Source organism: Ailuropoda melanoleuca, chromosome 1, assembly GCF_002007445.2.
Source record: "Ailuropoda melanoleuca isolate Jingjing chromosome 1, ASM200744v2, whole genome shotgun sequence".
In the NCBI taxonomy this organism is placed as follows: Eukaryota; Metazoa; Chordata; class Mammalia; order Carnivora; family Ursidae; genus Ailuropoda; species Ailuropoda melanoleuca.
This window is the reverse complement of record NC_048218.1, coordinates 147,405,143-147,426,959: the sequence shown is the minus strand read 5'-3', so window position 1 is coordinate 147,426,959 and position 21,817 is coordinate 147,405,143. Positions and strand designations below refer to the sequence as shown.

The window sequence follows — 21,817 nt, the reverse complement described above, 5'->3', positions numbered from 1 at the left end:
TTTACTTACTTGGTCTTTCTTTTCTTTCTTCCTCTCTCCCTTTTCCCTCCCTCTCTCCCTCCCTCCCTCCTCCTTCCTTCCTTCTCTTCTCTTCTCTTCTCTTCTCTTCTCTTCTCTTCTCTTCTCTTCTCTTCTCTCTCTTCTCTTCTCTTCTCCATGAGAACGTATACTCTGTGAAAGCAGGGATTTGGTTTTGTTCAACGCTACTTTATCCCCAGTGCCTTGTTACATAGTAGGTTGTAATGAACTGAATATTTGTGTCCCCCCCCATCCAAGGTCATATGCTGAAGACACAATGCCTAATGTAATGGTGTTAGGAGGTGGAATCTTTGGTATTATGAGGGTGGGGCTCCCATGAATGGGATTAGTGCCCTTATAAAAGGGCCCCAGAGTTGTCTCTCACCCTCTTCCTGCCATGCAAGGATTCAAGAAGATGGCTGTCTGTGAACCAGGAAGCAGGCTTTCACCAGAACCCAACCATGTTAGCACTCTCATCTTAGACTCCCAGCCTCCAGAACTGTGAGAAATAAATGTTTGTTGTTTGAGCCATCCAGGTTATGGTGATTTGTTATAACAGCCTGAACTCACTAAGACATAGGCACTCAATGAAGATTCCTGGAATGAATGAGTGAATTTATAATAGAAAAAAAAAACTGTTCAGGAGACACTAATCATAATATGGCTTTTGAGTCTTTCTGAAGGAGACTTATCTAGGGCTTTAGAATATTAATCTTTAGCCTACACAGAAATCCCTAGAGACAGGCGGATCAAGTGGGCAACAGCCTAGGAATCCTCTGATGAAAACATAATGTGCCCTATTTACGTTAATACTAATTCTGTCCATCTGACAATGAGCACTGCTTCCTTTCAACAATATAATCCCTAAGTGGCAGGTGCTGGAAATTCTGGAAAGTAGAATGTAAAGGTGTTACTTTATCCATCCAGTGGCACTGAAAGCATAACGCAAGTATAGGCCCAAGAAACACAAGAAAGGGTTATGTTCTAATCCACTGAGACTGTTGCTGATCTTGAATTTTAGGAACTGACTGGGTGCCTAACATCAAACTCTCTCTAGCAGAAGGGGTAAGGATACCATTGTGTTTCTGATCAAGCTGCTTCTTGAACAGAGATTTAGGGTAATTGTAAGAAGGGTACATACGTAGAGTAGGAATCAGAGTGTTCACGTGGCAATTAGCCTGATGTGGCATGTGCAGAGCGAGTAGCCTGATGGACATGGTTCTAGAGAGGTCAATAAACTACAGCAAGTCAAGACCTGAATCACAGTGAAAAGTATACCCAAGCATGAGTGGAAAAGTGGTGGAAGAAAAAGTCACAAAAGATTCATTGTTGTTAAAGCAATAACAAGTGCTCTCTCTTAAAGCTAGTTCACATTTCTCAAGATGACATTTATAAACACGAGAAGAAAGTACTAGAAGAAATCATGAACGACTTTTTTTTTTTTTACTATTATTTTAAAGTGGGGAATGCTCTTCTTAGAAAGATACAAACCCCAGAATCTACAAAGGTAAATAATGACAAATTAATTATGTAAAAAAATACTATAGGAAAAAAAAAAACTTGTTAAAAGGTATAACACAAATCACAAACTGGGAAAAAAAAAATGTGTCCAAACTATGACCAAGCATGAATTTCCTTAGTACATAATAGATATATACTAATTATTTAATAGATAGAGAGAATGGCCCAATAGAAAAATAGACCAAGGACAAAAAATTAAACTGTTAATAAACATAATTATTTTTAATGAGCAAGCTCAACTCACTGGTGTATGAACAAAATATAATTTTTCTTTTTCCCAAAGCTTCTGTGAACTGTACTGTCTTGATCACCATCCCGTTCCCTTGTCTGCCACCGTACCTGTTCATAGTTAGGCTAACTTAGCAATATCTCAACCTAACTCCACAAGTTTTCTGACATTAAAACAATCTCATTCTAGTTCTTATATTTTGGTCATGTTCATTTAACAAACTTCAATCTCCTATACAATTAAAATCTTTATTTATGAAACTTCAGTGTCATGTTCAACCTGCGCCTCCCACTCGGGCAGGGGCTGAGTGGAGGCTGGGAATGGAGGAGGCTGTGACCTGCTGTCTCACACACCGGCCTGGGGACTTCCGCTCTGTGACTGGAAGGAGGCAGGCAGGATTGTTTCTGCCTAGGACAATGTTGTCCCTTCTTCTTGATAGAGGCCACCTCTTTCTCTACTGTTGATTGGCTTTGTTTCCACAAATGGGGAAGGTGGCCTGTTTCCTAAGGAGACCCCAGTCAGGGGCTTTCTCTACAGAGTCTCGGCTCTGGGAGGTCTAGGGAAGGCCTGACCTCTTTCTCATACACACCCTGTCACATCGGCCTTGAACGAGGACTTCTGCTGCCTCAATGGTGACCTCAGACTTTTTAGTTGGGTTCTTTCTAGCTTGTCTCTCCGCTCAGGGTGGAGACCCTACGGGTGTAACATCCCCTGGTGGGGACTGAAACTACCCCTCAAGCAATAAGGGCTGCCCTGAGCCTGTGCAATCGACTCCAAGGCAGTGATGGATTTGACGTTCACTGCCCACCTTCAGGGACCCACCAACCTTTGTTGCACATTTTCCTTATATAAACCTGGAAGTATTTTCGTCACTTGGGAGGCAACTTTGAGACGTTAGTCCTCTCCTTTCCAGTGTGGGCCTCACTGAACTAAATTCCTTTCTTATTTCACCACCACTCATCTCTCTGCCTTTGGATTCTGTCAGTGGCAATTGGCCAATCCTGGTCTGTTTGGGACCCAGGAGCCAGGTGCTCTTACAGCCCTGTGCCCTGGCTGCTCCTCAGGGATATTAGGTCCACCTCGACTGCCCTTCCTGATAAGGCTTCCTCCGGGCTCCCTCCTCCCGTTCCAAGGGAACTTTCAGTGAGATGGGACATTAGAAAATCCTACCTACTATGGTGAGGATCTTTTTAATAAATTTTTATTTTGAAACTTAGTTTTTAAAAGCTTGAAATCAAGAACAAAATGTATTAACTACTCATTAGCAGTCAGGAAATGGCATAGGTAATGTTCTGGAGAGGACCCTCCCTCCTCCCATGCATCCTTCCAGTCAGGGTAGCTGGGCCACTCCCTACTCCAAAGGCAGAAAAAACCTAAAATGAAACTGTTCTTTTAGTTGGCCGGTCAGTAACCTTGAAAGCAATTCTCTGATTCTAACCTGCTTTCTTTCCTTACCTCTATCAAAGTAGTAAGAAACCTACCGTACTCCTGAAACCTCAAGCCTTCCATTTGTATCAAGAGAAGAAAATACCTGCACATTGACGTAAACCTCAGTTCACAAAGTTTATGGGAAATCTCATCTCTGTATTAAAACTATATTACTATAGTTTTCATTCAGAGTCCTCATGAAGCTAACCTGGCAAGAAATTCCAGCCTGGCCCTTCTCTTTACTTCCATCCTGCTCCCAGGCCATAGGAGTCTTTTTCCTGCTTCTGTCTCTCTCCCCACAATGGCCTTGCCCCCGCTCCTCAAGCCCTAATCTTCTCAACTGATAAAATCTTCTAGGAAGACAAACCCAAGAAGTCCCCAAACTTCTACAGACCTCTGCTTTCCATGCTTCTTCCTGCCCCTTTGGAGGCAATGACCACAGAGCCTGTTAGGAACAGGGCTGGAGCTGGAGAAGGTAAGACAAAAGGAAAGTAACAATCAATTCACCAAAATATTTCCAAGCAAGTCCAGGTCTTGTGCTCTGTTCACTCAGGGCTTCAATCACCCTGACCTGTAGGGTGCCGCACACAATGTGGCTTCAAGCACATACCCAGCAAGTATGGTATGCTGGCCTGGGGCTTCCTATAGGGAGGCATTAGATGTCAATCTCCGTGTGAACAAGGCTCCAAGCAGGATGGTAAGAAGGTCCTCATTTTAAATAATCCTTTACTTCTGAGGTCTGTGAATAAATCCACTAATGTATCTACTTTGAAGCTTTCTCTTTGGTTGGATGCACAGGAATTTAATAGTAAAATAATTAGACATGAGTAGATCGTCTAAGTGCTCAGCTAATGGAGTTTAAATGCTTCTTTTACATTCTCTCTTTGGCTTGCCTGACTAGCTGGCATTCTTGGCTCAGGACAGGACTTATTTATGATTAGGCAAGTTATAGCATCATCTATTTGTGTGATCTAAGGGGTTCAAAAGTTTCGTACCCAAGAAAAAATGATCTTCCATCATTGCTGTTTGAAATTCTGCTAGCTAACCATTTATTTCTTTGTTAATAAGCAATGTCTCTGGGATAGCTAATGTGTCCTTTAAAAATGTAGTTATTAACCTTGGGAAAGAGAACATATTTCTGTGATGTGATTTTATCTGATTGCTTTTAATTTGAAAGGAGCAGCTAATACCCTGACTCTACTGGTGCCCTGGGAAATGCAGATAGTGATTATTGGGAAGATGGTGTGTAACTAGTATTTCCCCCATCTTGATGTGCCTGAGGTTATTAAATAGGGCCACTTTTGGGGGGGTACCCATAACCCAAAGACATAGAATCTTCATTCCTTAGATTCTAGAAATTTCTTTTTTTTTTCAGTCTTGATCCCAGAGGGAGGGTGACTTAAATTAGAGCCCTCCAGCTAACTCACAGTGAAAAGGTGGTGTGAGTAAAAAAATAAATTCTGTGGTCTTAAGCCACTAAAAGTTTTGGATTTGTTTGTTACTGGGACATAACTCTAACCTATTCCTTTTTTTTTCTTTTCTCCCAAGTTTCCCTCCCTAAAGGAATTTTTGGAAATCACTGAGGAATGCTTACATCGTCCACAGATTCTGACTGTTGCTTGGCACCTTTGCTGTACCCTGTACCAAGGTCACCGCTGGACGTCTTGTAGGTTCTGCTGTTCTGCTTCTGCGGGTTGCTGTTGCTTCTTCTTCTCTTCTTCTTTGCCACTTTCCTTCATGCCCCTTTGTTAGCTCTGCACGGTGCAGCTAAAAGCAGGATGAAGGTTTCAAAAAACTTACTGAAGATGGAGGACAACAGTAAAGAATTACTGTCCAAAAAGGAAGACTGAAAACCGTGCGCAGGCTATCGTTCCTACCGTGTGAGATCATATGGTCCTCCACAAGGAGTAGCCTCCTAATGACTGTCTCTCTCCTCAGCTTCCTCCCATGTTAAAGCAGCAATTTTATCTTCCACCAAGAGGAGAGCCATGCAGCGTGTCCCACCCACAGCTAGACCCCACCATCAACCTAAAATTATCTCCAGAAGTTCAGCTCTGCCTTTCTTCAAGCTGTTCCACACCTCACCTCTTAGATGAGGTGGACAAATCTGTAGAAAGATACAAATTACCCAATTTGACACAAGAAGAGACAAAATCTGAATAGACCCATAGCCAGCAAAAAACCAAACCAAACCAGACCAAAACAAAAAAACCCCAAAAGTTAAATTAGCAAAAATTGTTTCCACAAAGAAAAGCCTAGGCCCATTTGGGCTATACTGGTGAATTCTATTGAATATTTAAGGAAGAAATAATACCAACACCAACAAACTCTTAGAAAATAGAGGACAGAACATTTCTCAATTCATTTTATCAGGTAAATATTAGCCTAATACCAAACCCAGGTTAAAGTCATCACAGGACAAGAAAACTAGGCTTATAAACACACTTGCAAAAAATCTTTAATAAAATATGAACAAAACAAAGGAAAATATAAAAAAGAATTGTATACTATGAATAAGTGAGGTGTATCCCAGAGTGCAAAGTTGGCTTAACACTCAAAAATCAATTAATGTAATACACTGTATAAATAAAAGAAAAGAAAGAAAACAAGATCATCGCAATGAAGCAGAAAAAACACTTGACAATTTCCAATACTCATTTATGCTTAAAAACTTTCAACACACCAGGTATAGAAAAAAAACTTCCCTAATCTGATAAATGGTTTCTGTAAAAACCTACAGCTAACATTTGGTTAATGTGAAAGGTTGCCATTTTTCTTAATGTGAAAGGTTGAACGTTTTTCCCCTAAGATTAGGGAGACAAAGACATCCACTCCAACCACATGTGGCAGTTAATTTTATGTCAACTTGACTGGGTCACAGGATGGCAAAATTAAACATTATTTTGGGGTGTGTCTGTGAGGGTCTTTCCAGAGGAGATTGGCATTTGAATTGGTGGACCCAATAAAGTATATTGTGCACCCCCTCACCCAGGATTGGTGGGCATCAACCAATCTGTTGAAGGCTTGTATAGAACAAAAAGTGGAGGAAGCGAGGATTCACTCACTTCCTGCCTACCTGCTTGAGCTGGGAATAGGTCTTCTGCCCTGAACTGGGATTTACATCCTCAGTTCCTCTGGTTCTCAGGCCTTTGGACTCAGGAATTACATTCCTGGCTTTCCTCACTCTCCAGCTTGCAGATAGCAGCAGATCATAGGACTTTTCAGCCTCTATAATCATGTGAAGCAATTCTTCATAATAAATCATCTAACTATATCTATATGTCTTTTATCCATATATGTCCTATCTATGTGTCTTCTCTCTATACATATCCATATGTATGGCAACAAGGCAACAAGGCAACAGGCGGCAAGAAAAATAATGTAAAGAGCATATATATTGGAATGTAAAAGCATATAGATTGGAAAAAAAGAGGTAAATTGTAGGTATTTGCAGATGACATAATCTTTTGTGTAAAAAGCCACAAAGAACCCATAAAGTCTATTAGATCTATTGAGCTTAGCAATGTCATAGGACTACAATATTAGTGTACAAAAAACAATTGTATTTCTATGTACTAGCAACCAGCAATCTGAAAATGAAATTAAGAAAACAAATATATTCATAATGGCATCAGAAAGAATAAAATCCCTAGGAATCAACTTAACAAAAGAAATGCAAGACCTATCTTTTGAAAACAACATAACATTGCTGAAAAAACTTTAAAAGATCTATATAAATGGGAAAGTAGGTCATGCTCATGGAATAGAAGACTCCATATTATGAGGATTGCAGTTCTCCTCAAATTGATCTATACATTCAACACAATCCCAATCAAAATCCCAGCAAGTTTTTCTTTTCTTTTCCTTTCCTTCTTTCCTTTCCTTTCCTTTCCTTTCCTTTCCTTTCCTTTCCTTTCCTTTCCTTTCCTTTCTTTCCTTTCCTTTTCTTTTCTTTTCTTTTCTTTTCTCTTTATAATTGACAAGCTGATTCTAAATTATATGTTTAAATGCAAAGGACCTAGAGTAGCCAAAATATTTTTTGTAAAAGGAACAAATTTCAAACAATGTAAAGCTACAGTCATCAAGGCAATGTGGTATTGGCAAAAGTATGGGCGTGTAGATTAAAGGAACATAATAGAGAGTTCAGAAATGAGCCCACACATTTATGGTAAATTAATAATTGACAAAGGTGCCAAAGCAACTCCATGTTGAAAAGATAATATTCTTAGCTTTCTGTGCTGCATGATGGGATATACATATGCAAAAAACCCAAACCCAAACCAAGGAAGAGCCAAACCTGAGACCTTTACCACTTACACACTATACACAAAAATTAACTTACTATGAATTATAGACCTAAATGTAAGAGCCAGAGCTAGCCAACTCCTGGAAGATAACAGGCAAAACCTGCATGATCCTGGGATACACAAAGATTTCTTAGATTTCTTAGATATTAAAAACATGACCCATAAAAGAAAAAGAACTGATTAAATGAATTCCATTAAAATAGAAAACTTAGTTTTCATAAGATACCATTAAGAGAATGAAATGATAGTCAAAACTGGGAGATCTATTTATAAATCATAAGTCTGATTAAGGACTTGCTTCTAGTATAAAGAATTTTTTAGTTCTATAATAAAATAACAATCTAAGTTTTAAAACCAGCAAAATATTGGAAAAGACATTTCATGAAAGAAAATATACATATGGATAATAAGCACACAAGAATACTCTCAATATCATTAGTCATTAGGTAATGCCAATTAAAATCAGGAGATACAACTTCACACCCATTAGATTTGCTAGAGTAAAAAAAACTTTCAATATCAAGTGTCAGGGTGCTGAGAAATTAGAACTGGTTAGAATGTAAATTGGTAGAGCCACTTTGGAAGAGAGTCTGACAGTTTCTTAAAAAGTTAAACACAGACATATCATTTGACTCTGCAATTCCATTTCTGGGTATTGACTGAAGGGAGATGAAAACATATGTCTACACAAAGACTTGTACACGAATGTGGATAATGACATTATTCATAATAGCCCCAAACTGGAAGCAATCAAATGTGCTGGCATCCGGCAAATAAATAAACAAACGGTGGTACATCCACACATGGAATACCGCTCTGCAGTAAAAAACTCAAAAAACCCGAAACAAAAAAACGGACTGCTTATACTTGTGGCAACATGGATGAACCTCAAAAACATGATGATAAGTAAAAAAAGCCAAACACAAATTATGCATGATGCCATTTACCTGAAATTTCTAGAGACGGCAACATGATAGATAGAAAGCAGATGGGAGTAAGAATGGGACTGACTGCTTATGAGCACGAGGGGAATTTTTAGAGTGATGGAGATACTCTAAAATTCAATTGTGATGATAGCACAACCAGATACATTCACTAACACTTAGGGATGCTATGACGTCTGTGCTAGTGTTCCCCGCTGTTCCAGCTGCCCCCCCCCCGGGTCTGGTTCACATATAAGGCCTCCTCCTCCACTATGTCACAGTGTCACATTGCTCAGACTTGCATTCACTTTGCTGGCCAGTGCCCTTCAAGGTAAAGAAAGAGAGGCCTCTCCCAGATCCCAGCAAGCTGTTGTAGGACAACTTGTGTCTGTTTGGTCAGAGATTGCTTTACTAGTGGATTTGAGTCTGAGATTTGTCTTCATTATCTTTTACTATCTGATGGTGAGGTTCCTGACTTAATGGTTGACTGCATGCCTCTGAACTACCCTGACCTGATTGCCTGGTTCTACAGACATTCTAAAAAGGAACTGACATCTGCCCAGTGACTGAATTGGCTTCGGGGTGTTCCACCTAAGCAGCACGTGAAGCCGGACACCACTCTGGAGAGTTGCCAGCAGTGGTCCCAAAGCCAGGTCACCTCCGAGGGCCATTTGCTCCTCCTCATTTAGGTGTCACTTCCTCTGTTTCCTCGGCTCCTTTCTTTTCTTAGACAGAGCTTGTGGACTCCTGGATTAATCTCTTACTTTACCCATCTTTTCCCTCCTATTTTCATTTCTTTGTCTGTTTCTCCTAATCTCCTGGGGATTTCCTGAATTCCCTCAACTTCCAACCTCCTTGTTAATTTTGAACTACAGAGGAAAATACAGAGGTTTTTTCCCCCCTTTTCAATGAATCTTCCTTGAGACATATCTCAGAATTCAATAGAAATTTTTTCTATATCCCAATTATTTCTAATGCAGCAAGAGGACACAATTATTAATGTATGATCAATATGTCGACCAATTATCTTGGTGAAGAATGGAGCAAAAGACTAGAGTGAAAATACTTGTTAGAAACCAGTTGCATTCTCCCAAATCAGAGGGAATGAATGCTAAAACAAATGTTAGCAACCTTTCAGAGGGGGAGGATTCAGGAACACAGGAAAAGGGAAGAAGAAAAAAAGTATCTCTAATCACCATCAAAACAGAAAAGCCCAAAACGGGAAAGCCCACGGTAGCATTTTGGGTGAGGGTAGAAGATGGAACAGTAAGATATGGGCTTAATGGTAGATTTGGTTTTAAGTTTGTCCAGTTCAAATGACTATGAAGACTTCAGGGAAGAGCTGTCTCATAGGCAGGTGGAAATGCAAATCTGCAGTTCATAAGAGGGGTCAATACTGACTTACTTATGAATAAATCGAAAACACATAAACACATGAATAGAGCCTAATGAAGGAAAAGGGAAAAGGGGGACAATAACAGGAGTAGAACCCAGACTACAAGAAATTAATGCAGGTGGGTGGAGAGGCTCTGAATTATCCTTTCAATAAGGGTGATGATGAAAAGAAAGTACATTGGTATGGTGGCTCACTGGGATAGAAAAGTCAGAGAGGATTACACTAGAAAAGGAGAACTCAATTGCATAAATAGTAGAGGAAAAGAAGCAATGGAGAGGGAAAGACAGCATACAAAAAAGATGAAGAATGACTAACAGGATGTTATGAGATCAAGGTCATAGACCAAAGAATTATTCTTACAAAGAAACTGTGTCATGTCTTTCTTCCAAGAACGATGAATGAAGATAAGGTAAAGGTAGGGTGTGGGAGGCCTTGGGCAAACATTTGTTGCAAGGTCTCTGTCTACATAAGCAATTTGACTGAGAAATGTCTTACAAAATTCTATGGATCCATTAAGGCATCATTGTTAATCTATTAATGAAGATTTAGAATAATGGTAAAGAAGTATTTATCCATTTGTTTGTTATCCAATCAGTGCACGTGAAGATTCTTTGTAATATCTCTCCTTGTTTAGATCCAGGAACCATTCCTTTGTGCTCTTTACTGTCAAATGCACCATTCCTGGCCAATTTCTTACAATGCTATGGCTCCTAAGAACCTCTCAATATTGAAACAATATAGCTGTTTTGGCCTGTGAAGTTCCCTGATACCAATGATTTAATGATGTTTGCATCATTACTCATGCTGCAGCATCATCCATCATGCTGCCCATGACACTGTCTTCCAATGCTCTCTCAAAGGTTGTTACCATGCTTTGTTGATGACGACCACAAATGCAAGTCTCAGGCAGAGTACGAGGGAAAATGGGACTGATAACTCATTTTCTGGTGGTGTTAAAGTTATCATTTGGAATTTTATAGCATAAATGTAGAACATGTCGTCCAACCATGTCTTCTCTTGAACTTTTTTAGGCTATCATCACTACATTTCTAGAATATGATCTTTTTCAGCGTTGACTTCACCATTTCTTTCCATACACTACCACCAACAAGGAGGATAAGAGAATGACCTATGGGCAAAGCTGGAAGGGGAGTCCCATTCACACAAAGAATGTCCTTACTTACCTGATCAACCCAAAAGAGTATGGTGTCACCACATTAATGGAAGACCAGAAAGGACCTTGATCAGAAGGACTCATTGGGAAAGTGGGGCAATAATCTCAGAAGCCCTCAGAGGAGACAGTTGTAGCCATCCCTAGAGCTGACTGGCACAGGGTGTGAAACCCCGTAGAGGGGATAGGATGACTACCCTGGGTTCACTGGGAGAACGCACACGGGAAAAGACTACCTGCCACCACCACCCACCCTCAGGTTTGGAGCCTGGAGGCCAAATCACAGAACACTGATAGGCAGGAGCCTACACATGGGCTCATACAAGTAGCTCAAGGCCAACAGATTTTTCACAACCCCAAGGGCTCCAGTTGTCCCCCAGCCACAGCATGCCTCTGTGGGGGTAAACAAATGACTAGAGGAAAAGGTCGGAGTAAAAATGCTATAACCTTCTTATTACCTTCACCAAGGCCATGATAATAGAAATCTCTTGCCTTATATGATGCATTGTATGACAGTTTTTCCTCTATTTTTAAAGTGACAACATTAAAAGTAAGCAACGACTATTCCTAAATAAAGAGGGACTTTCGATAGTAAGTCGATTTGCACCATGGCACCTCTCTTTTGCAGAAATGCAGTCACGTCTAAGAGGTGGTACACTGATCTTGTACTTTGCCTAAGAACCAGAGACAATAATCAGAGTCTGTTAATGCCATCTACTTCCCAGAGAACAGGAATCATGGCTGTGGGATCAAAGCGTCTCCAACTCCATATGGGGATCTTTCCCAAGGTTCTTCATAAGAGGTATGCAAAGGCAATGTAAGATATTCCTATAAGTTGACAAATTTTGCTAAGAGTTGTCTTAATAGAGGAACTAGGATGAGTAAAAACAGTGCTTTCTGGGTGGGTGGGGGAACAATACTGAGGTTTGAGCAAAGCTAGAGTTTCAGGGAGTGGAAAGAGAGAAGCACTAACAGGGACAGACCCTAAGCAGAGATCTGATTGGAAGAACCACTTCTGAATCACTTCTGGCATCAGACCCTAAACATGTTTTAAAACAAGTTTCTATTGTGAATCTCTACAGTGAATAGGTATAACTTTCACATTCATGGAAACAAGTTATATATAGCAGATTCTATCTAGATAAGTGGCAGAGCTAAGCTCTAGTCAATCCCGTCAGTAACTTACAGTCTCTGATATTGTTCCTAAATCAAGAATCGGTTTTTTGAACAAATATTAAAGGCTATCATCATAAATACAGAGTCCTAATATGTCAAAATGGCTTATTCATTAAAATAAAAGTTAATTTCACAGAAAAAGTATTTTTTAGGAATAGAGAGTCTTAGGCTGTTCACTCTGTGCTAAGATACCACATCCACCCTGGATGAACACACTGTTTAGGCAGGAAAGAGAAAATCCTGGATCCGCTCATCATTCATGGTCTTGGTTTTAAATTGCTTTCTTCCTCATTCTTGTCACCTGGGTCCATCAAGCTTTCAAGCCCTTAGGCCATGGACAATGCTTCTTGCTTTTCTTTATCTCACTTGACATGACTGTTGGCACTCTTCAATTATCAAGGTCAGATCCTTGGTTCTCTGTAAGACAGTAACTACCTCTGGCTGTGCCAGCTAAACGTGCCTTCAAGGTTGGCCTCGAACTGTTCTGCCTCAGTGCTGGCCAGTGTAGGTGGCACCGCCACTGGGCTCACCTGGGACCAAGAGTAGGTCTGGACAGTCATTGATATGCCTTCTGTGGGAAGAAACTACCCTTTGGGAGTTGCAGATGGGAATATAATTTATACGAAAAATACTGCTTTGGCAAACAAAGACAAGGACAGAAATATTCCTTGGGCTGGACTACAGCCAGAGACGGCATGCAATCCTGGGCAGTGTATGTCTCTAGAAAGGCAAGCTCATTTCAAAGCCACCTAGTTGGTCCTAGAGATTTCATACCAGCAAACCCCTCTCCACGCTCATGCCTCCTTCTCCAGGATACTGCTCTGTCTACAGACTTGCTGCCCATGGGACCACAATTGGATGACATCACCCTGACTCTCTGGGCCACCGGTGACGGGTGAATATCCCATCTCAGATGGCCACATCCTAAGGTTGGCCTGGCATCAAAAAATAGGCCAAATGTATTAGCTTCCTAGGGCTGCGTTAACAACTTACCACAAATTGAGTGGCTTAAAATAACAGAAATGTATTCCTTTACTGTTCTGAGACTGGCTGCCTGAAATCAAGCTTCAAAGGCTCTAGGGAAGTTCTGTCCTCTGTTAGCACATGGTGCTCTCCCATGGTGTATCTTTTCTCCTGTGTCCAAATATGACCTCTTCTTTTAAGGACACCACTCATATTAGATTTAGGGCCCACTCTAATTAGTATGATCTCCTCTTAACTTGATTACATCTGCAAAGATCCTATTTCCAGATAAGGTCACATTCACAGGTACCAGGGCTAGGATCTGAGTATATCCTTTGAGGGGGCGACACAATTCAACCCCCAAACCCTGGGTCCATTGAAGTGCTTGTCTTGGCCTACGAATGAAGAGACGCATAGAACTAAGCAGCAGGTAATGGAGTTCACAGTAAAACGATGTGATGAGCTGGAATCCAGGCCAAGACAGCCGAAAGTGTGCAAGCAGGAGTCATCTGGGTGGAAGCCAAGGCAGCTAGAAGGAGAGAGAGGAGCCTGGAGTGGCCACAGAAAGGGAAGGGGCGCTCCCAGGAGGCTCCGGGGGGTCCTGAAGCTGCCCTGCACTCCTGACTTGTACCTCCAGACCCCCTCTGGCTGTATATTAGCCCCCTCTTCTTCGCATAGCTGCTTTAACAGTTGTTCCATGAAACTACAAGAGCTAAGGTAAAAGAGTCCAAGGAGAATCTTCTTTTTAGTGGTGAGAAAACAAGCCTGAGAGATGTGAAGGCTCCAACACACTGTCATGCCCCCCAGCACGGCCTTCTTTCGGATTCCCGAGGGGAGCCTGGCCCCAATCAGCAGGAAAGGCTTTCCTGGGGCACTTCTCTGGAAGAGGACTAGTTACCCACAGTCTACCAGGAACAAGTCGTCTGTCTTTCAAGGTGACCCAGGCTGGCCCAGGAGGCACAATAGTGGCACCATAGCTGCCTTTCTATTTCTTTCCCAGATTTCTGGCCATTTCCGGGGAGGACGTGCAGCTAGGCTAGGATACGCGGGGGGCTGTTTGCCTGGTCCATCAATCTCGCAAATGCATAAACAGGAAGCTGGCACAGGGCCTGGAATAGGCCAGAATGACTGGGTCAGGAATTGCCCTTTTCACTTTCAACCTGGGATTCCCCTGACCCAGTTTCTCCCTCAGCTGGCACAGAACAGACCACTGCATAATTTCTTACCACTAGTGGAAATACAATTAGCAGAGCCCAAGAAAGAAAGAAGGAGAGAGAGAAGGGGAGAGAGGGAGTGTGGGAGAGAGAGAGAGGCAGAAGCAATTTATTCTGGGATTATATGATGCTCTACCGCACTAGTTCCCCAATTTCTGCCACCCCCAACAAAAAAAATGTTGTCTAAGTGCAAAACAACTCATCATCCTAGAGATAATAGAATAGTTGCTTATTAAGAATTTCCTTATAAAGCTCTCAACGGTGAATATCTGAATGACTGATAAATTCATTTTCATTTAAATTTAAATGCCAGGGAAGAGGAGAAGTCCAGTTCAGAAGTCAGGGCAGTGGCTCTGGTTCTGTCCCTCTGCTACGCCAGGGGGCTCTGAGCCAGGTTTGGACCCGACAGGCGAGAAGGTGACATGGGAGGTCCTGGAGGGTGTCATGAGTATGCTAGGAGGGAGCACCCATGTCAGCTGTATTCAGTCATAAAGCCAAGTTAAATCACAGTGTTAAAGCAGGTTCAGGATCGCAAACTCAGTGACATTTCCCCATGGGATTAAATTTGGCCTCCTACACGGCACACAGAGCAGGACAGAAGACAAGCCACACAACAAACAAGATAACAGGAGGGTGCAGGAAGTCAACGAACCAAAGGTGAAGTCGGTCGGTGGGCGCGCAGCGGGGACGAGGCCTCCGTCTAGTCCGGGTCCGCTGTCGGCACTCACAGCTGCTGATGTTCCAGCAGGGAAGGGTCCCGGTTCTGTTCCGAGATCCACTGGGCAGAGTCTTCAGCGCAATCGCCTTTTTTAAGTGGTCAGACATAGAGAGATCACGACGTCTGAGGAGTCTGACAGCTTGCTGCCCAAATCCTCCCTTTTAAAGGGATTTAAAAAACAAACAACCCACAGACTTCCTCTGCTTCTGCTTATTATCAGTTCTGGGGTGTCAGCTGATGCTGGACCTGGAGATATGTCCTAGCTGCAGTACCCGAACTGCTCGTGTCACTGCTTGACACGGCTCCTGCTTGACATGAGAGACTCCATTTTGCTGCCTGCCGAGATCTCTTGTGCATATATTGATCTCTGCCTCCCCGGGGACTGACCTGGTTACAGAGAAGGAATGGAAACGTGCCCGAGTCGGGTGCTGGCCATCTTCAGGAAAGTATAGGAACGTGCCGCAGATGATCTCACTTAATCTTCAGAACTACATCAAGAGATGGGCTTAATAAATGAGGAACCAGAGAATCTGAGAGACTAAGGAGATTTCCCCGTGCTTGAATTTCAGGTTGAGCAGGAAATACTGGGAGATAAACATCGCCCTGAACTTTTTATTTTCATCAGCCCTTTCTCCTTGGGAAGGGGCCAGGGGGTAAAGGAGAGAGTGCAGGGGCGCCTGGGTGCTGCAGTGGGTTAAGTGTCTGCCTTCAGCTCAGGTCATGATCCTGGGGTCCTGGGATTGAGCCCCACATCGGGCTCCCTGCTCGGGAGGGGAATCTGCTTCTCTCTCTCCCTCTGCCACTTCCCTGGCTTGTGCTCACTCTCTCTCTCTCTCTCTCTCTCTCTCGCGCGCGCGCGCGCGTGCTCACGCTCTCTCTCTTAAATAAATAAATAAATAAAATCTTAACAAAAAAAAAAAGAAGATAGTGCAGACTTGAGATACAAAAAGTTCAATATCAGCCACAGAATGCTTACCAACAGTTTATATTCAAGTTGGAAAGTTTGTGTTAAGACATTACATCAAAAAAGCCAGATGTGAAATGATAAATAGAACATCATCTCTGTTTTACAGTCCTCTCTAGAGTAGCAAACCTGAAAAAACAAAAATAGAATTACCTTTCCAAATCTGGAGATAAATATAACAAAATTTTAAATAGGGATGTAAGTAGTCCTTCTGGCTTTTCTGTGTTTTCCTAATTTTTTATAATAAACAATTAGTATCTCTATAATAATAATTTTTTAAAGCACACTGTAATTATCTTAAGGGACACAGTCATCCGGAATTGTGGGTGTAGGCACTGGTGTCTAGGGCTGGATCAAGGTCACAGAACGTCGATACGCTGACTCACCCTCCACTGCTGGAGTCCAAGGAGCTGAGCCGCAGGGACCGGCTGCAATTCTCCCTAGTGCTGCCCCACAGGAAACTTACCTGGTGGAGAACAAGGAAGCAGCTGGGAGGTTATCGCTCCCTTTCCAGGCAGCTAACCGTAAGAAACACTGACTTTGTCCCAGGCACTATGAACACAACAGATAGGCCCAGATGACCGCTCTCGAGGGGCCACGGTCTCCTGGAGGAGATAGTTTCAGAACAGCGGGATGAGGGCTGGTAGTAACGTGCACAGGATGTCAGGCACATGTGTGCACAGGGCAGCTGCAAGGAAACCAGCCTTTGGTGCGGGGAGGGCTTCCCAGAACAGTGTGCACACCACGATGCTGGGACCTTGGACCAACTCGCAGGCTGATGGTCAGTCGGGGCACACTGTGCTGCTCATCCAAATGGCCCACCTCCCTTGACACCTGAAGGACAGAGCTGCTCACGATGAGTAGATGCAGGTTTGGTGTGGGTGAGGGGTGAAAAAAAATGGAAGCAAACCCCAGGCTGAAGGAGCAGCGTGTGCAGGGGTGTGGTGGCGGCATGTGCTTGTAGTATTCAGGGAAACCGCGAGTAGTCTGTGTGGTTAGAACTTGACAGGATTATGTTCTGAAGGTTCTGAGAAGCTCCTGACAGGTTGAAACCAGACTGACACTGAAGTCAGATTTGATTTTTTAGGAAGATCACTATAGGACACTGTGGAATAAATGGGAAGCCAGGAGATCAGGGAGGGGAGGGCCTCTTGGTAGTTATTAAGGCACACACGGTGTGAATTTCACTTTGGCCAAGGAGCCAGACTTTCTCTTCTTGTCATCATCACACCGTCAGTGTCCGCGGGCCTTACCTCCAGCCCAGGGTCATGGTATAGTCAGTTTTGTGGTATGTGTGAAAGTGCGGTGTATGTGTTGGGGGGGGATAGTGTGTGTGTGGCACATGTGGTGTGGGGGGGGCTGGGGTGGGAGGTGTGTATGCCTGGCATGTGTGTGGTGTGTGTGCATGTCTGTGTGTGTACCAGCAGGGTTTCCAGAGCACGGCTGAGGACCAGCTTACATCGATTGCTGCTTACTCGGGAGGAGTCTCCTGCTAGTAGCTGTTGGCTCTCGCTGAGTCGGCCTCCACGTGCTGTCTCATGCTCCTCCTTCCAGGACTGAGGCTTCTCTACTCCGTGTTCTCTACTCCCCGTTCTCATTCACATCGTCTGTGCAAAAAACAAAAACAACAACAACAGTCTGCCAGTGTATATCTCAGTCTTTCAGAAGCGTTCTCAGCCTTTCTGTTTGGGGGTCGGATGGTGAATGCTGAGTAAAGAGGAGAAGGAAGGCTGTATGGGAGAAGCCCTTTGTTATGGCAGGTGGCTCACTGGTGCTCCCCCCAACTCCAAAGACCCAACCAAGTCCTAACCTTAGTAGCTATGAATGTGACGTTATTTGGAAATAGGGTCTTTGCAGACCTAAGTAAATGAAGGATCTTGAAATGAGATAGTTTTGGACTTAGATAGTGGATCCAAGTCCAACGACCAGTGTCCTCATAAGAGCAAGAAGGAGGAGATTTGAGACAGAGAGGCACAGAGAAGGCCATGTGAAGATGGAGACGGAGTTTGGAATGATGTCTCTACCGGCCACCAAATGTCCAAACTTGCTGGAGCCAGTAGCAACTGGAAGAGAGGCCTGGGTGGTTTCTTCTTCAGAGCCTCTGGAAGGAACCAAGCCTGAGGACATCTTGATTTTGGCCTCTGGGTTCCAGGACCATGAGACAACGAAGTTCTGTTGTTTAGAAACACCATCTTTGCAGTCATTTGTTTCTGCAACGCTAGGAAACAAATATAGTCATATGTTAGAAACAGTTTGGTGAGAGCAGAGGAAGGGATACACATTGTCACTCAGATTACTACGCGGAGGGATTATCCCCCATACAGGCAAGAGAGAATGGGGTCTAAAGCTAAGGTGGGCTGTGAGGATGGAGATAAGCAGAGAGATGTAAGAAATATGCGTTTTCTGTATTTAATGGCAGACTCACCCCCCTGAGACTCTGAGAGCCTGAAGTGAAGGTACATCTCCTTGTCAGTCATACACACAGCACAGTATGCTTTTCTCTCCCCAGCCACTCAAAACTCTTCATACATTAAAAAAAAAAAAATGGAATTGTTCAGAGATCTTCCAGCTGTTGAGTAATAGTAAAACGAACAAAAAACAAAACAAAAAAACCTCTAACTACATAGACAGTGTTGCAAAAGATGTCATCTAAGAATTGAGAACATAAAGTATAACGAGGTGTTACAATTGACTCTTCTTTTTGTCTTGAAACCTCAGCAGAGGACCCAATTTTGGAGGAAAACAGCAGTAAGTGCCAAGTACTCCCTCGTTCCAAAGCAAGGTAGTGGATCGCCTACACACAGCCAGGGAAAGAGATTGTGAAATAGTTTTACCAGCATTAGCCCATCACCCATTCAGACTATAAAAAAGACGGCGAAGGGTCACTGGGAGGTTGAAGAGCCTTCTGTGAGGATTTTCTTACAGAACGGTACTGTGCTCCTCAAAACAGGGTGTGGTGGTGGTTTCCAACTCACTTTAAGCTAATGAGAGGAGCTTAGAGAACACCACATTTGGACACGTTGAACTTGTAGCCTTGACGGTCGAGAGTCATTGGAACTATCCTGGGCCTCCTGCCTGGGAAGCTAACACCAGGAGGCCGTGGCCCTGCCTGGCAGCAGTGGCAGGAGGAGAGGGGTTGCTTGGGAGAAGCCTGCACTTTCACAGTGTGGCTGGGCAAGGATGACTCGGGCATCCTGTGGGCCGGCCACATGGGGAGGCAGCCGGATTGGGTCGTTTCGAGAGGAACCCCCATCCAAACAGACAACCTGGTAGGAGGCTGGGGTCTGGGGAGGGATTCCAAGGACTGATGAACCTCCCCCTGGGAACCTGGAACTTAGTAGGGACTCACAAACAGATACCCGGAAAAGGTATTACTTGTCCCCCAAACGGTCAGGTAAGCCAGCAGCAATAGGGGATCTCCAAAGATCCCCCAGGAATTCCAGTGCAATAGGGCTATCTCTAGTTTTTCCTCACGCCCCAGGGACACCTCAAAAGCGTGCAGCTGCCCCTTTCAGTTTAAATGTTTTCTGCTTCTTCCCTCTAATTGCCAGTCTTCGGGTGCTTTATCCCCAGGGGTGCCCAACACAGTGTCCAAGTGGCGGGAAGGAGGTCAAACAAACACTCCAGAAGAATCTGAAAGCTAAATTACTCTCTCCACTGCAGATTTCTCAGCCCAAGTAGGCCTGATGCAGGCAAGGCAAGAGTTTTAAATTGGTAGGGACTTTTGAGTTTCACTATTACCCTGGACTGGACTTACTATTTTTTTTTCTTTTTAGACAATTTTTAGTTGTGCCTTTATTCACCTTAGTTCATTAAAAATGTAATTGTTTTAAAGAAGTGATACCCACTAATGCAGGATCTAGGTCACCCTTCTCAGCATGGTATTTTTTTTTTTAAGGCAGTATTTCTAATTGGAAGCTTATTGCTCACACAGTAGTTATAAGAGGGTCAGATATAGTGATGTATATAATCTAAGTAAGACAGGCTGATTAAGAAGTTACCTAGTGTAAAAAATAGATGTAATAAATATTAGCCGTGTGGCAGAGAGTAGGAAGAGCATGTGAAAGGCGGTGGGGGGGTCCCCATATGATCCACCAAGTGCTGATACCTGGGGCCATCGCCTTTCCCCCTCCATTACAGTAAACAGCCCATTAACAGATGGGGGTATTCTCTGCACACCTCAATACACAAGCAGGAGCTTTGACCTGCTACGGATATAGTCTAACACGACAATACTGTGGATTTTCTGTGATACTCCCATGAAAAGAGTCAAGAGAACCCCAGCAAAGAGTAGGAAACAGTAAGTTCTTTGTTTAGGTCGAACCTAAAGGATCTTTAGCTCTCAATGTTAACATAAAGAGCCTATGTCTCCTTTTGCAGCATTTACTTCACAATGACATGAACTCAGGGTGGGGGGATTGTGGCGGCCATTTCATCTGATGGTAACTACTGAAGTACTCTGAAACATATGACAATGTTTTAATAACATATTTTAGTCACTCACTTAACACATAACATGAATTATGTACAGATTTAACGCAAAAGGTGGATGAGAGTGCATCTGAACTGCAATACTTTCAGTTTTGGTAAACTGTGGTTTCCACCACTGATGAATCTGATAAAAACTGCTTGTTTTACTTACCAAATCAGGCACTAGTCTGAGTTCTTAGAAAAATGCAAAAGCAGAACAAACGCTACTCCCTTTACCTCTGGGACTTTTTAGAAGCAAGACCAAAATTATAAATTTTTCAAGGTTTCTCTTAAGCAGTGCTTTCGTCGTCGTTTCTTGTTTTTTGGTGTCTTTTTTTTTTTTTTTTAATATTTTATTTATTTTAGAAAGAGAGAGAGCACACATGTGAGCAGGGTGAGGGAGAGAGAGAAGCCCAAGCAGAATCCACATTGAGCACCCCCGACATGGGGCTCAATCCCAGGACCCTGAGATCAAGACCTGAGCCTAAACCAAGAGTCAAAGGCTTAACCGACTGAGCCACCTAGGAGCGCCTGTTGTTTCTTGTTTTTTGCTTTCCATGTGTTACCATTTCAGAGAACAAACTAGATAAGAACTTGCTAACACTGGGAGAAAGTTAACTTTTGGTAAATTTCCTATAAGGAATCAGGAAACTTGAACAGCTATTCAGAGTCAGGATTTTTTTTATATACATCCCTATATATCCTGATTTGTGCCAACTACTGTGGCACATGAGTTTGGGGGGTTATGCTTTTGAAAACAAGAGAGCCTAGGCTAAATAATGTAGTTTCTCCAAAGCTGAATGTGCTTATTTGGAACTCAGTTTTTCCGCTTGAAATACCAAAGCAACTTCCTAAAACCCTTAGGTGGGAACACTACGCTTTGATAACCTGTGATTAGGCGAATTGATCAGTCACAGTTGGTAGCATTCCTGTTATCCTTGGCAAGGGTTTAAAAGATTCTAGAATAGATTCATTTTGCCAGGCTTACATGAGCCTTTTCGTTCTGAATGTCTCCTGAGAGGCGTGTACCACATACAGGAATCCTTCTTTATCCTTCCCATTTTGGCGGGCTTCAGGAACCCAAATGGAAATGCTCCCCACTCAGTGTCTGTTACCAGAAGGAAGCGGTTTGATTAACATTCAGCTGTACACCCTTCGGCTTATTCTGATTAATCACCCCTGTGGACATGATCTGGTCCATGGTGCTTGGTTTTATCCAGTCCAGAAAGCTGCTTCTCACCCTTGTATCTTCTTATGACCCCCAGGATTTTGGTAGGATGCTGCTTTTGGCTCAATCCATCACCTTCTACTCTCTGTTT

General features: G+C 43.0%; 2 long non-coding RNA genes across 3 annotated transcripts; both read right to left on the bottom strand.

Moving 5' to 3' along the window:
- Positions 1–1,678: 1,678 nt before the first annotated feature.
- Positions 1,679–16,157, bottom strand: LOC117803750. 2 transcript variants are annotated; one of them, XR_004627799.1, is made up of 4 exons: positions 16,041–16,157; positions 14,999–15,451; positions 4,791–4,963; positions 1,679–3,662 (listed from the first exon to the last, which is right to left on the bottom strand). It is a non-coding gene; the product is annotated as an uncharacterized LOC117803750 (long non-coding RNA). The 2 variants fall into 2 exon arrangements; XR_004627798.1 differs by lacking the exon at positions 16,041–16,157 and having other exon boundaries at positions 14,999–15,715.
- An 85-nt stretch (positions 16,158–16,242) lies between these two features.
- Positions 16,243–20,448, bottom strand: LOC117803747. Its single transcript, XR_004627793.1, has 3 exons — positions 18,454–20,448; positions 18,053–18,246; positions 16,243–17,635 (listed from the first exon to the last, which is right to left on the bottom strand). It is a non-coding gene; the product is annotated as an uncharacterized LOC117803747 (long non-coding RNA).
- Positions 20,449–21,817: the final 1,369 nt, after the last annotated feature.